General features: G+C 48.5%; 1 long non-coding RNA gene across 1 annotated transcript in view; it reads right to left on the bottom strand.

The window, feature by feature from the left end:
* Positions 1 to 8,943: 8,943 nt before the first annotated feature.
* The window catches only part of LOC111556568, a 343,041-nt gene continuing 339,670 nt past the window's right edge, over positions 8,944 to 12,314 (bottom strand). Inside the window, exon 9 of the long non-coding RNA XR_002736076.2 lies at positions 8,944 to 12,253. This is a non-coding gene — a long non-coding RNA (uncharacterized LOC111556568). The remainder of the gene's footprint in view (positions 12,254 to 12,314) is intronic.

The raw sequence follows: 12,314 nt of genomic DNA on the forward strand, positions 1-12,314 counted from the left end.
CAGGGGTTACGAGTCACTTGTTTGAAACTATGGTCATTGAATTGGCTTGACGTTGAGCTTAGCTCCTTCCCCACCCATAGCCTTCCCGAAGACGCTGTCTAGAAGAACTCACCCTTTGTCCCCCATTGCTTCTGGAAATCCCATTGATGCTGCCTCTGCAGACGCCCTGTCCGTTCAGAGGTGCCAAACCTATGCTCTGGTTCTGACACCTGCTCATCATCCCTTGCCTCCTTCTCTTTCATGCTCCTCACACCCAATGCCCACCTGCCGACCCCGCTCCAGTGACCTGTGACCATCAGGTCAGTTTGAGCCCTCTTCCCTTGGCCCTGCTTCCTCGAAAACCCAGACTCAGCTTAGCTCATGGGAGGTCACGAATTTTCTAAGACCAGAATAATGATGAAGAGAAAAGGAAGAGAAAGGAGATAGTCATAACAGTCTTCTTTTTTCTCATCCCCATACACGCATATTTTGGTGCTTAGGACTGATAATTTACCGTAGACCTTTACCATCCTCCTCCTCTTCCTCCCCTTCGTGCTTCTTCCCCTCCTTCTTTAAAAACATTTTTTAATGTTTATTTATTTTTGAGAGAGAGAGAGAGAGAGAGAGCGAGAGAGAGAGAGCAGGGGAGGGGCAGAGAGGGAGGGAGACAGAATCCAAAGAAGGCTCCAGGCTCTGAGCAGACAGCACAGAGCCCAGTGAGGGGCTCAAATCCAGGAACCGTGAGATCATGACCTGAGCCGAAGTCGGACACTCAACCGACTGAGCCACCCAATTGCCCCTCCTTCCTTCTTTTTTGATTCTACCGATCATTTAACCCAAGACAGAGAATCATCCAGGGAAAAAAAAAACAGAAACAAAAACCAGAACCAGACAATCAGAGCCGAATTACTTTGTCCAATTCTTTCGTTTTGTAGACAACAAAAGTGAACCCAGAATGAGGAGCGCTTTTCCCAAAGGCACACGGCCTCACAGTGCCATTGGCTGGAGCCCAGAGTCATCTTTCTGAGGTACAAAGGAGGAGGCCGCGTGTTCGTGTCAAGGCCCGTGGTGAGCACACACCTCCAGATGGCCAGGGATGTGTCCACTCCCCGCTCCAGCCGCTCAGCCTTAATACCAGGACACCTTCTCCGGTAGAACCAAGTAGAAGACAAGGAATTCTGTGATGGGTCAGGCCTGCAGTGCCTCCAGGCAGCAGCCGGGTGTCAGCCGGGCGGCCGGGGGGTCATTAGCATTCAGGAAATATGACAAGCCTCTGCTCCCTGTCTGCTGCCGTGCATCATGTGTTGCTTTACACGACAGGAGTGGCCCCGGCTGCAGACGGGAATCAAAGGCAGGGCCATTCCTGCAGCTGCAGGTTAATAGTGGACGAATTACACACTTGGAAAACAGTTTTCCCCTCGATGCATTATCTGGACCATTTCAAAGCCCTTTGTCTGGGCTAAGCTGGCTGCGGGCGATGTTTGCAGGCTAGGGACTTGCAGAAAAGATGTATTTTCTGACAGGGAGAAGGTCACCCGGGCAGAGGCCATTACAATGTGCTGCGGTCGGGTCGGAATTTCCCGGATCCCGATCGATGTGGTCTCTGGGCATTACTCAAGCATTGGGATTAGAGCGCTGGCCAAGAAAATGCTCTTCAAATTGGACGACAAGTCACACGCCATAGAAAGTCACTCTCTCGTTTACCCTCAATCCTTCTGTGCCGAAGCTGGGGCCTCAGGGGTCAGCAAGACTTCAGGAGGTCAGAAGAGGAAACTCAACAGATGCGGTGCTGGGAGGGGTGGTTTGGTCTGGGGAACCTGAGTCTAGGGAGCTCCTGGCTCAGTAGACTGAGCTGGTAGAGGGATGTCGGGTCCCGGCCCTAGTTTTGCTCTGGACTCACTGATAACCCTGAAGAGGTCACTCAGTTTACTCATCTATAAAGTGGGACTAATGATACTCACAGGCATCCTTGGTACTTCATGCATTAGACACAACAGATATAAAAACTCTGAAAACATTAAAGTGGTATTACCTTTTGGATGTAACTTTTGGAAACAAAAGTCTTCTTTGCCAAGCCCCTTAGAGGCGTGTAGATGGGAACAGAATGGGTTCTAATCAGTCCACCCAGCAACCCAGCCAAATTTAATATGAGCAAAAATAATGTGCACTAAGCTCAAAACTATGGGCATTGCTTCCAGTCAGTCATTCCCAAAGTGTTGGCCCAGTCTTGGGAATTGGCCCATCTTGTCCAGCCCATCTGCTTTGAGCTGCGTTTTCCAGAGGCAAGCTGACCCCCAAATCCAGCCCTGATTTTAGGTGGTAGTGAAGTTGGGCTAACTACCTGTAAGATTTCCTGATTTCAAAATGCTGCAAACCTGGGCTTTTGTGGTTTGAAATCACGCTCTTGATCACACAGATGCAATGATCACACAGATGCAATGCAGGAGATTCGGAACTGACGGACTCATTTAACACCTCACAAAACACACTTAGGCCCCAGAGAATGCTTTGCCCTGTCCAGGGTTTCTATCCACAGGGATGTGGGGACAGTGGGGCACAGGTGAGAAATGCTTCTGTTATCACGTCTTAACAGCCAGCTAGCTCATTGTCCATCAGGACCCCTTGTCCCAGGCTGAACATGTTGGACTCCTGTCCGTGAAGTGGGACAGGTGCCGTGGTTTGCACAGCCACAGTCCCACCCCTGCTTTCTCCTTCCTGGACAGTTGCCATTTCCATGCAGTTCTCTGGGTCCCATCCTGTTCTGTGATTCCAGTCTCCCATTCGTGGACACCTCCTTTGCTTTTGACGGTCACATCTGGTCTACCCAAACTTCGGACCATCAGCTCTCCTTGAAGAGTTCTGTCTCAGGTCCGTCCTATCTGCTCTGTCTTCCCAATCTATACCCTTGGCAGCGGTCAGAGGGGTGCAGGCCACCCTCGCCCACTATAGAGTGTTTACCGAGCACCTTCTGGTGCCATTCTGCCATTGCCTTCTGTGGTGCTGGGACCCTGAGACAGCTCCTTGGATTGTGGATGTCATGACACCATCACGTCACAGAATGTTCTAGCAAGAAGAGCCTCTAGATCTCACCTCATTAGCAGTAGAACCCTTTCTTCTGGTGAACTACCACACAAAGCCATGATACATAAACTAACTTTTTTAAAAGGTGGGGGTTCCTGGGGCGCCTGGGTGGCGCAGTCGGTTAAGCCTCCGACTTCAGCCAGGTCACGATCTCGCGGTCCGTGAGTTCGAGCCCCGCGTCAGGCTCTGGGCTGATGGCTCAGAGCCTGGAGCCTGTTTCCGATTCTGTGTCTCCCTCTCTCTCTGCCCCTCCCCCGTTCATGCTCTGTCTCTCTCTGTCCCAAAAATAAATAAACGTTGAAAAAAAAATTAAAAAAAAAAAGGTGGGGGTTCCTCTGGTCCAGGCAGACTCCTGAGCTCCACCCATTTCCCCAGCGACCTCTGGGTCCTTAGAGTTCTAGCTACTCCACTGAGCCCCACTTGAAAGCCACCGATGCAGCCCACTCTCTTGATTTGGCACATAAGGAGACAGAGGCACGGAGAGGTGAAGTAACTGTTGGCTGAGTCACACAGCTGTGGGCGGTAAAGCTGGGATTCGTGCCTGGAGCGCTCACCACCTAAGTCCCAGCTATTGTCCTGCACTTCCTCATTCTCTTCATCTGCTTCATCCTCATCGTCATTCTCTTCTTTCTTTCTTTTTTTTTTAATGCTTGATTCATTTTTGAGAGAAAGGCATTGAGTGGAGGAGAGGCAGAGAGAGAGGGGGACAGAGGATCTGAAGCAGGCTCTGCACTGACAGCAGAGAATGTGATGTGGGGCTCGAACTCATGAACCGTGAGATCATAACCTGAGCTGAAGTCAGGCGCCCCTCGTCGTCATTATCTTCATCAACCGCAGTTAACACTGTGTGCTAAACCACTTCCTTTTGTGACTATGGGTAGCTCTGTGCGTTATTGCCGGGCCCACTGCGGTGTCCCAGAGACGAGAATGTGGTACAGTTAAGGAAAAATGGTAGAGTTAGGGAGAGACCCAGACTGAGAGGCAGAGACCTTCCCTAGCCGCCCAGTCCGCCTACTTGCTAACCGCATAAGCTCTTCGGGCCTCACTTTCCTCATCTGTGAAGTGGGAGGAGCACCCTCTACTTTAGAGATTGGTTTTGAGAGCCCAGGGAGGAGGCATCTATGGAAGGGCTTGGCACGGTGTCCCATGTGCAGTGGGTGCCCCCACTAAGTGCATTCAGTTCTGACGGGAGGCCCGCAGGGAACCAGCGTGAGGAAGTTCTGCTTTGCCTGAACAGAGTGGGCATTTCCGTCAAAATAAACTCGGTGTCTTTGCTCTGCACTAACGCTTTCTCTGGCTGCTTCCGTGGCCTCGGCGAAATAAATAAATAAATAAATAAATAAACAAGCAAACAAACAAACAGACAAACATGAGATGGGGTGAGAGGTGGGAGAAGGGATGTGGCAAAAGACAAAGAAAGAGAGAGGGAGATTGATTTCTGGGCAGAATTTATACCTTTTTGGCTTTTTCAAAGGTAAATGAATAGATTGTTGTTGTTTTTCTGCCTGCCGCTGAGAGTATGCGTGCGCCTCTGTTATGTATAGACCCTTTTAAAGGCTTCTGGAAGCAATCCCTAACATTTTCTATAGGTGCAGACAGATAATTGAATGCTTTCAAAGACCACTGTGAGGCAGGGAAAGTTCAATTTTGCTGTGTGCCATTGCCTGCATTGACTGAGCGCGCCGTGTGTGTGTTTTCCTGGGGAAGCTGAATTTCTCTTTTGCTTTTCTTCCCACCACTGCCCCTTCACCCCTGTCCCCCCATCTCTGATGAAGCACTTAGACAGAGGACAAGAAACAATATATATTCGCCCCGAAGTCACACCAAATAAACACAGCCAAACCTCCCAGCCACATCTCTGGCTGCCAATGAGAAGTGCTGTCTCTGTGCTCCCGGGCCTGACGGACAGGGGGGCCTTTCTGCTCGGCTACTATTAGAGCTGCCGCGGCAGAAGCCCAGGCAGCTCTGGGCGATGGGGGGTTCTTGTTTTAATTTGTTGCCTGTGCAGCCAGAACAAAGCGACATAGGGAGAAAGGATGGGGGGATTCCCTCCTGCTGCTATTTCTCTCCACGACAGCCATCACGTGTGTGTGTGTGTGTGTGTGTGTGTGTGTGGTGCAGGGGCTGCGGCCTGAGTGTGCCTGCTGTGTAGAACAAGAATATGCTGTATCCGCAGTAAAATGTTCCCTTCAGGGCATGAAGACGAGACGGACAAGGGTTTGAGGCAAGGAGGTAAAGAAAGCCCACCCCTCCAGATTCATGGCAAATGCGATTAACATTGACCATCACCTTTATGGGAGATCCTCACCTTAGCTGTCACAGCTACCCCTTCTCTTTGTAGATAAAAACCTGAGGCTCAGAGAGGTTGACTGAATTACCTAAGGTCTAGCCCAACTGGCTCTAATTTCAGCACGATTTCTAATAATATATTTGGCATGCCCACTGCGTTTGTGGGGTATAGCAGAAAGAGAATCTCTTAGGGTTTCCGATCCACGCACTGGGGACGATTCAGCAAGGTGCTTCCTCCTGGCAGATGGGTACAGGGCAGTGTGCCCTTTCTGGAGGTTTAAGGAAGGAACGTCCCCTATGTTCCCATGGCGTCACTGTATGACTCTACTCCTATCTACCACTCAGGGAGCACCCACTCTGTGCCAGGCCCTGGACCAAGAGCCTATGCACATATTTCTTCTATCCTCAGGCTCTACGTCAGAGAATGTAGCACCTGCTACCAACCAATAAGGGATCAGGCAGGGATTCTCACCCAGGTCCATCCCTGAAGCCAAGTGGCTTTATCTTCTCCAGACATGTGAACAGGAAAATTCCCTCCCTGAGTTCAAGCCCACCATGTGATGTCTTAGTTCCAGCCTGGTCCCACCACTGCTCCTCCCAACTGAACTGAAATGGCACTTGTCCCGAGCTACATTTCTGTGTCCTGAGCAGCACATTGGAATATTCGGAAAATGCTGTTTCCTGGCTTTCTGTTATCCATCTTGCTTCCCCACTTGGAATGCAAACGCCCCAAAACAAAGCCCCCAGGGCCAAGAAGTTTGAATTTACTTTTTACTCTTCACCAAGAGTCTCTAGCAACTCCATATGGAGCACTCACTATATTATGCTGAGTCTCCAGGTGTTATTTATACAACCCTCACGTTAGACACAGGAGGGAGGGATTGCAATAGCCATTGTACAGACGGGAACTCAAGGCTCAGCCATGTTGCATAACTTACCCAAGATCAAACACATAGAAGTCTTTAAACCACATTAGAACCCAGTGCCCACGCTCTACTTACGGTTTAATGCCTCGCTGTGTGTGCGGTGCCAATGCCTTTCCCCTGTCATGTCATGCTGCATCCCATTATGCCCCGCCCTAGTGATCAGAGGCGTTTAGTGCACCAGGATAGTGCCCCCTAGTGATCAGAAGCATTTAGTGCACCAGGATAGTGCCCTTTCCTGGTTCCCACAGGCAGGATCTGTCAAATCTGCAATGAGGATGTGCTGTTCAATCTTGGGGGTTGGGAGCTGACATACCCACTGTTTGGAGAGTTCTGAAGTGAGCTTTCCTTTGTCCACTTCTTGTCATCCTCAAAGACAGTAGGGGTTCAGAGTTTAAGCTCTGGAGACAGAAGGTCTGGGTCGGAATACTAGGTCTGCCACCTAAGTGTGTGACCTTGGGCAAGGTAATTGACTCTTTAAGATTTGGTTTCCTCATCTGCATTGTAGGAATAATAATAGTATGTACCTCATACAGTTATTATGTGAATAAAGAGAGCTATACATTTAGAATACTTAGAACAGTACAAACCCTGAATAAATGGCAGCTAATATTACTGTCAACATTCTATAGAATCATAGATTTTATATCTAGAAGGAACCTTCAAAGCTAACTTGTTGGCCTAACACCTTATCTTTCGGCAAAGAGAGGACTTGTAATCAGAAGACGTGAATTTAAATCTCATATCTACCACTTATTACTGGTATCTATCACTTTGGACAACTTGTTCAATTTCTTTGAGCCTCAGTTTCTTCAAATGTTAGCAAAGCGCTATAATAATATGCTTATTTCATAGGATTGATCCTCCCATAGGGGATCCAGGGCAGGGATGTAATAAAGGGGCAGATGTAATTTTATATTAATATTATTTGATTATACATAAAGACAAGTAAGACTCAGAGAAGTTAAATGGTTTACCCAAGAAGAAACAGCTCACTTATCAAGATGGCATCAGCAACTAACCAACATGCGAAGAAGTTTCTACCATCATGGCGTTGGGTTTGAACTGGAAGGCCCAACAACTAAGGGCCGTCCTCAGGTAAATGAAGACTAGGGCCAGGCAGAAACTGCCAAGCAAAACAAAACAAAACAAAACAAAACAAAACAAAACAAAAATGGTGCCAAATGACAGACAGACCGAAGAACCAGGGGACCACACAAGATCAGACCCTCACTAGAACAGGAACAAGCATATAGGCTATATCAACCAGGAGTAGGTACAGTCTGGTCACAGTGTTAGGAGAAAACAGTGTTTATCTCATTCTGACTCCACATGAAGAATCGGGGGAAAGCCACCTACTTTCCAAGCTCCTTATGGAGGATATTTGTGGTACTGTCTGCCCAGCCCTGCCTTTCAGGGCACTGCCCATTCCCTAGGATCCAGCATCTCCCATGCCCATATCTAACACAAGAGCAACAGTTTAATATACATGATCAGGCTCTTCAGCCTCAGCTGTTAGGTCTGGGGATAAGCAAATGACTCAGGCTAATCAGAGTTCTTTGCTGAGATGTTTAGATTTCACATCCAGGCTGAAGCTTTAAGGCCAAAGGTGTTTTTAGCTGTTTCCTACCATGTGGAAAAAGCTTGTCTGCAGTGAGAATGAAGAATAGTGCTGAGACTCACTGTGATGTGTACAGAAAAAAAGGATGAGGAGTGAGGACTGATGGCCTTCAAGGCCATCCTTCCAGGTGTTCTTGAGATGCAAACACGGTCCTGATGATGCGTCCCTTTTCTCATAATGAATTACCATTTTGCTCAAGTTAGTTCCAGTTATGGTTTGTATTTTGTTCTTCGATCAAAACTGACCTGATGCTTCTAACAACTAGTTAAAAGCGTCCTCAGTCATCTTCTTCTTAGGACTCTAGCATAAGATCTTGGTGAGAAGGGCTGAATCAGTGGGCAATTTATAATTACCCACGTGGATTGACTCTCATTTCTGAGGCCAGCCTCTGCCTTTGGACTCCACTTTGACACCTTGCCTCCTCCTCCTTCCCAAATATTCAAACTGACTCCAGTGGTTCAGATGGCCAGTCCCTGTATATATCCAAGCACATCCAAATTTACGGGGCACACATGGCTTAGTTTTCAGAAAATTAAGCTGAAAGATAGGGTTGGTCTACACCCTTTGGTCCTCTTGGGAAAGCCCTTGAATTCATACCTCTTAATGATGTGGAGTTTCTTGGACACAAGCCCCTATTGCTTCTGCTCTATGACAGCCCATCCCCCTAAGGAGCTACTAATCTTTCTCTCTACCTGTCATCTCACTTGAATGAGATATGGTCTTGGGAGACAATGAATCTCTTTGGTGCTATGGGGTACTATGTATTTATTTTTTAAAATTTTTTCATGTTTCTTTATTTTGAGAGAGAGAGAGAGAGAGAGAAAGAGAGAGAGAGGGAGAGAGAGAGAGAATGCACACAAGCAGGGGAGAAACAGAGATGGATAGAGAATCCCAAGCAGGCTTCATGCTGTCAGTGAACTCATGAACCATGAGACCATGACCTGACCTGAAATCAAGAGTTGACACTTAACCAACTGAGCCACCCAGGTGCCCCAAAGTAAATGTATTTTAATGTGGTGATTTTTCACTCAGGGTATGGGGGAGGGGGAAACAAGATGTTTAATATTTGGGGGGGGGCATGATTTCTTGTGTACTTAGAAAACGTATACACAATATGCCAGTTGTTTTCATAATATAAAACAGAAAAAGCCCAATGTAATAATATCGCATGGATTGGGATTATGGAGAAGATAGAATGAGAATACATCGAGGTACATATTTTAGTGCAAAAAAGATTAGGAACCACTCCACATTTTCTTTACCATTTTTAATAAGGTTTAATTTACATGCAGTAAAGGTTACAGGTAATAAGAGTACAGCCCAGCAAAATTTTACATGTATATCCACTGTGTAACTACCACCCAGATCAAGATTTAGAATACTTCCAATATCCCAGAAGCCCTCCTGTATCTCCTCCCAGTCAGTAGACCACAACCAGCCACCCTCAACGATAACCATTACTCCAACCTCCAAACATCGTAGTCAGGGTTTGCATGCCTTGGAGCTTCATACCAATGTAAGCACACATATGTACTCCTGGCTTCCATGGTTTCACATTCCGCTTGTGAGACTGACCCATGTCGTGTGAACAGTACCTCACCCTTTATCCTTGCTACCCAACACCAAAGCGATGCGATCATTGTGTAGATATGCTACAATTTGTTTGGCCATTCTACTGTTGATGGACATTGGATTGCTTTTGTTTGTGCCTATTGGAAATAAGGTTGCCACAAACATTCTTGTACATGTCTGAGTAGACATGAGCCCTTGTTTCGTTTGGATACATACCCAGGCAAGTCAGAGCACAGATACACTCAGCTTTCAGTAGATTCTGTCAAATAGTTTTCCAAAGAGGTTGCATCCAACTGCACAATGTAAGGATTCAGTTCATCAAACAGTCTTTGTGCACCGATGATGAGGCAGGCACTCCACTGAGCACTGGGCACATGAGAAAATGAGGATCATCCATGGCCCAGAGCAGCCACTAGCCTGGTCACCAAACCAATGGATGATTTTACATCACATAGTAAATGATAGGGCAGAGGTGGCCTTTGGGGGCTCTGGGGTTGGCTTCCCAGCTTCAGATGATCTAACAAGAGGGCTTTTCCAGGTGAGGAAGGGCTGGTGTTTGAGGGAGAGTCTGCAGAGGAGGAGCCTTTGGTCCCTCCAGAGGCAGACCCTGCAGGTCCTTCCCAGCTGGGAGTCCCACTGACGGAGCAGCCAGGCCCAGCGAACGAACGGCTGCCAACATGAGCAATGATTTAAAGGAGAAGGTTGAGACGTCGGGGAGATGAATACCACTGACTCCGCTGCCATCCTGGAAGCGATCCATCAGGGCGGCTTGGCAAAGAGGGGCATAAATCCCCAGCCAGCGAGGCCAAGCAGGGCTCCAGGAGGAGGAACAGGACGTGATGGCAAGTTCCAGAGCTGCCTCCGGCTGGGCGGGAGCCAGCAGGTTGAGAAGTGTCAGTCTGAAAGCATCCCCAGAGGAGGGTTTTGTAGTGAGGGTCCCTCTCCTCCTGAGATGCGCATCCCCAAGGAAGGCACCCTCCTGGTTATTTGCCATATTTGTGCCACATTCCGTGGGAAGCTTTTCTTCAAAGGAGGTTCCGCCTTTCTGTCTCCTCTCCAGCCTGAATCTTGCCGCTCCTGGGGTTTGGCTCAAATGATGCATTTTTCAACCAAAAGGGGAAGATTTGGGTTTGAAATGCATCCACACCTCCATCCTCTGAGCCTCCCATTGATCACCCTCCAGCAGCAGCCTGAGGCCCAGAGGGATGTGGACCTGGGACGTGAGCGGGAACAGAACACTGAGTGGGAACGGCAAAGTGTGTGAGTGAATGGGAGATTTTTATGAGTGAAATTTGCTCACGAGCTTCTTTAATAATGTTATTCATCTTTCTGTCAAAGCCGTCACATTAATGTAGCGGGGAGAGATTTAGGGGAGATGAATTAAGACTTAAATACACAAAATGACTTGGGGAATATTTAAATACAATACATTTTATTTTGGTGCTGCATCCTTCCTCGGCATCGCTCGTGACTCTTGCCAGGCGAGCACAGCCTGGGAATCGACAAGCCCCTCCCTCCCGGCACTTCATTCACTGAGCGTTTGCTGTGCACCTAGTGTGGTGAGTTAATACAGTCTAAACAGAGCACTTTCACAATAGCCCGGGAGTCAGGAGACCTGGGTGCCGGTTCTGGCTTAGATGAGCCACTTTTCCTTGGGGGCCTGCTTCTTCATGGTGAAAATGAGAGGCGTTTCAGTCTGAATTTCAGAGGATGCAAACAATCCTTAGGGACCGTTGCAGAAGAACGGGGGAGGGGGGGAATTACTTGGGATGCGGAGTTCTGAACCCCCTCCCATCTCTCCATAACAGTTCGTTGCTCTGTTTTTGCATATTGGCAGCTAGCAAGCATTTCATTTGAAATAAGATTTTGACTTTGGAAAAAGAAGAGTGTATGAATTTGTTCATTCATTCATTCAGTGACTACTGATGGAGCCCCTTCCCTGGGCCAGGAGCTGTGTTAAGCACTCGGGATATGTCAATGAACAAAGCAGACATGGCTCCTGCCGTCCTGGTGCTCAGTTATCCAGTCCAACTCTTACATTCCCTGGTGGCAGTGCTGAAAACGAAGACTGTGTGCCTCTGGGATTAAGCAGAGAAGCCTTCCAGAAGGAGGAAGGCTTTGAAGGCCACCCGCCTTTCTATCTGCATGCACACTGGACTTCTGGGCACGCAGAGCTAGTTTCTCCCCCATGAGTTAGGGAGGCTCAGCCTTGGCTTTGGCTGCAGAGAGGGTGAAGTGAGGACACCAGACAAGAAGCCAAAATCAGAGTCAAGGAGGACAGCCCAGATGAGGGCCCCCCATTCTATTTATTGCCCCACTGCCTGGGCCTGGGCCTGGGCCTGGGCCGGGACCGGAGACCTGGGGAGCTTGGGATCCCATCCCCTTATCCCACCCATCTCCCCACCCCAGGCCCCACCATTACCACCACCATCTTGCCCTCCTATCTCTCCCTTTCCTCTACTCAGGGTGTTTGGAGAACAGGAGAAGGATGCTTTCTCAGAGGGGAGACTCTCCCACCCTGCCAGCCTCCGCTCGCCCCTCTCTGAGCCACTCTCCCAGACCATATGCAAAACATCTTCACCTATAGCCCTCCAAATCCCCCGAGAGTGTTGCCCCCAGTGGCAGGCCCAGGGATACACCTCAGCCTGACCCAGCTGAGCGTGTCATATGGGAAATGAAGAGGAAATGACGGGCTGGAGGCCAAGGAACCTCTGGTCAATGCTTTGCTTACCTTTTAAAGCAGGTTGTTTTGAGTATGTACTCTGTGCAAGTTACATTCTTTTGGGTTCTAGAAAAAGAAAACATGCTCAGGCCACTGTGACTGTTGCAAGAACACAGGAACTCAGCCT

This window comes from Felis catus, chromosome D1 (genome assembly GCF_018350175.1).
Source record: "Felis catus isolate Fca126 chromosome D1, F.catus_Fca126_mat1.0, whole genome shotgun sequence".
NCBI lineage: Eukaryota > Metazoa > Chordata > Mammalia > Carnivora > Felidae > Felis > Felis catus.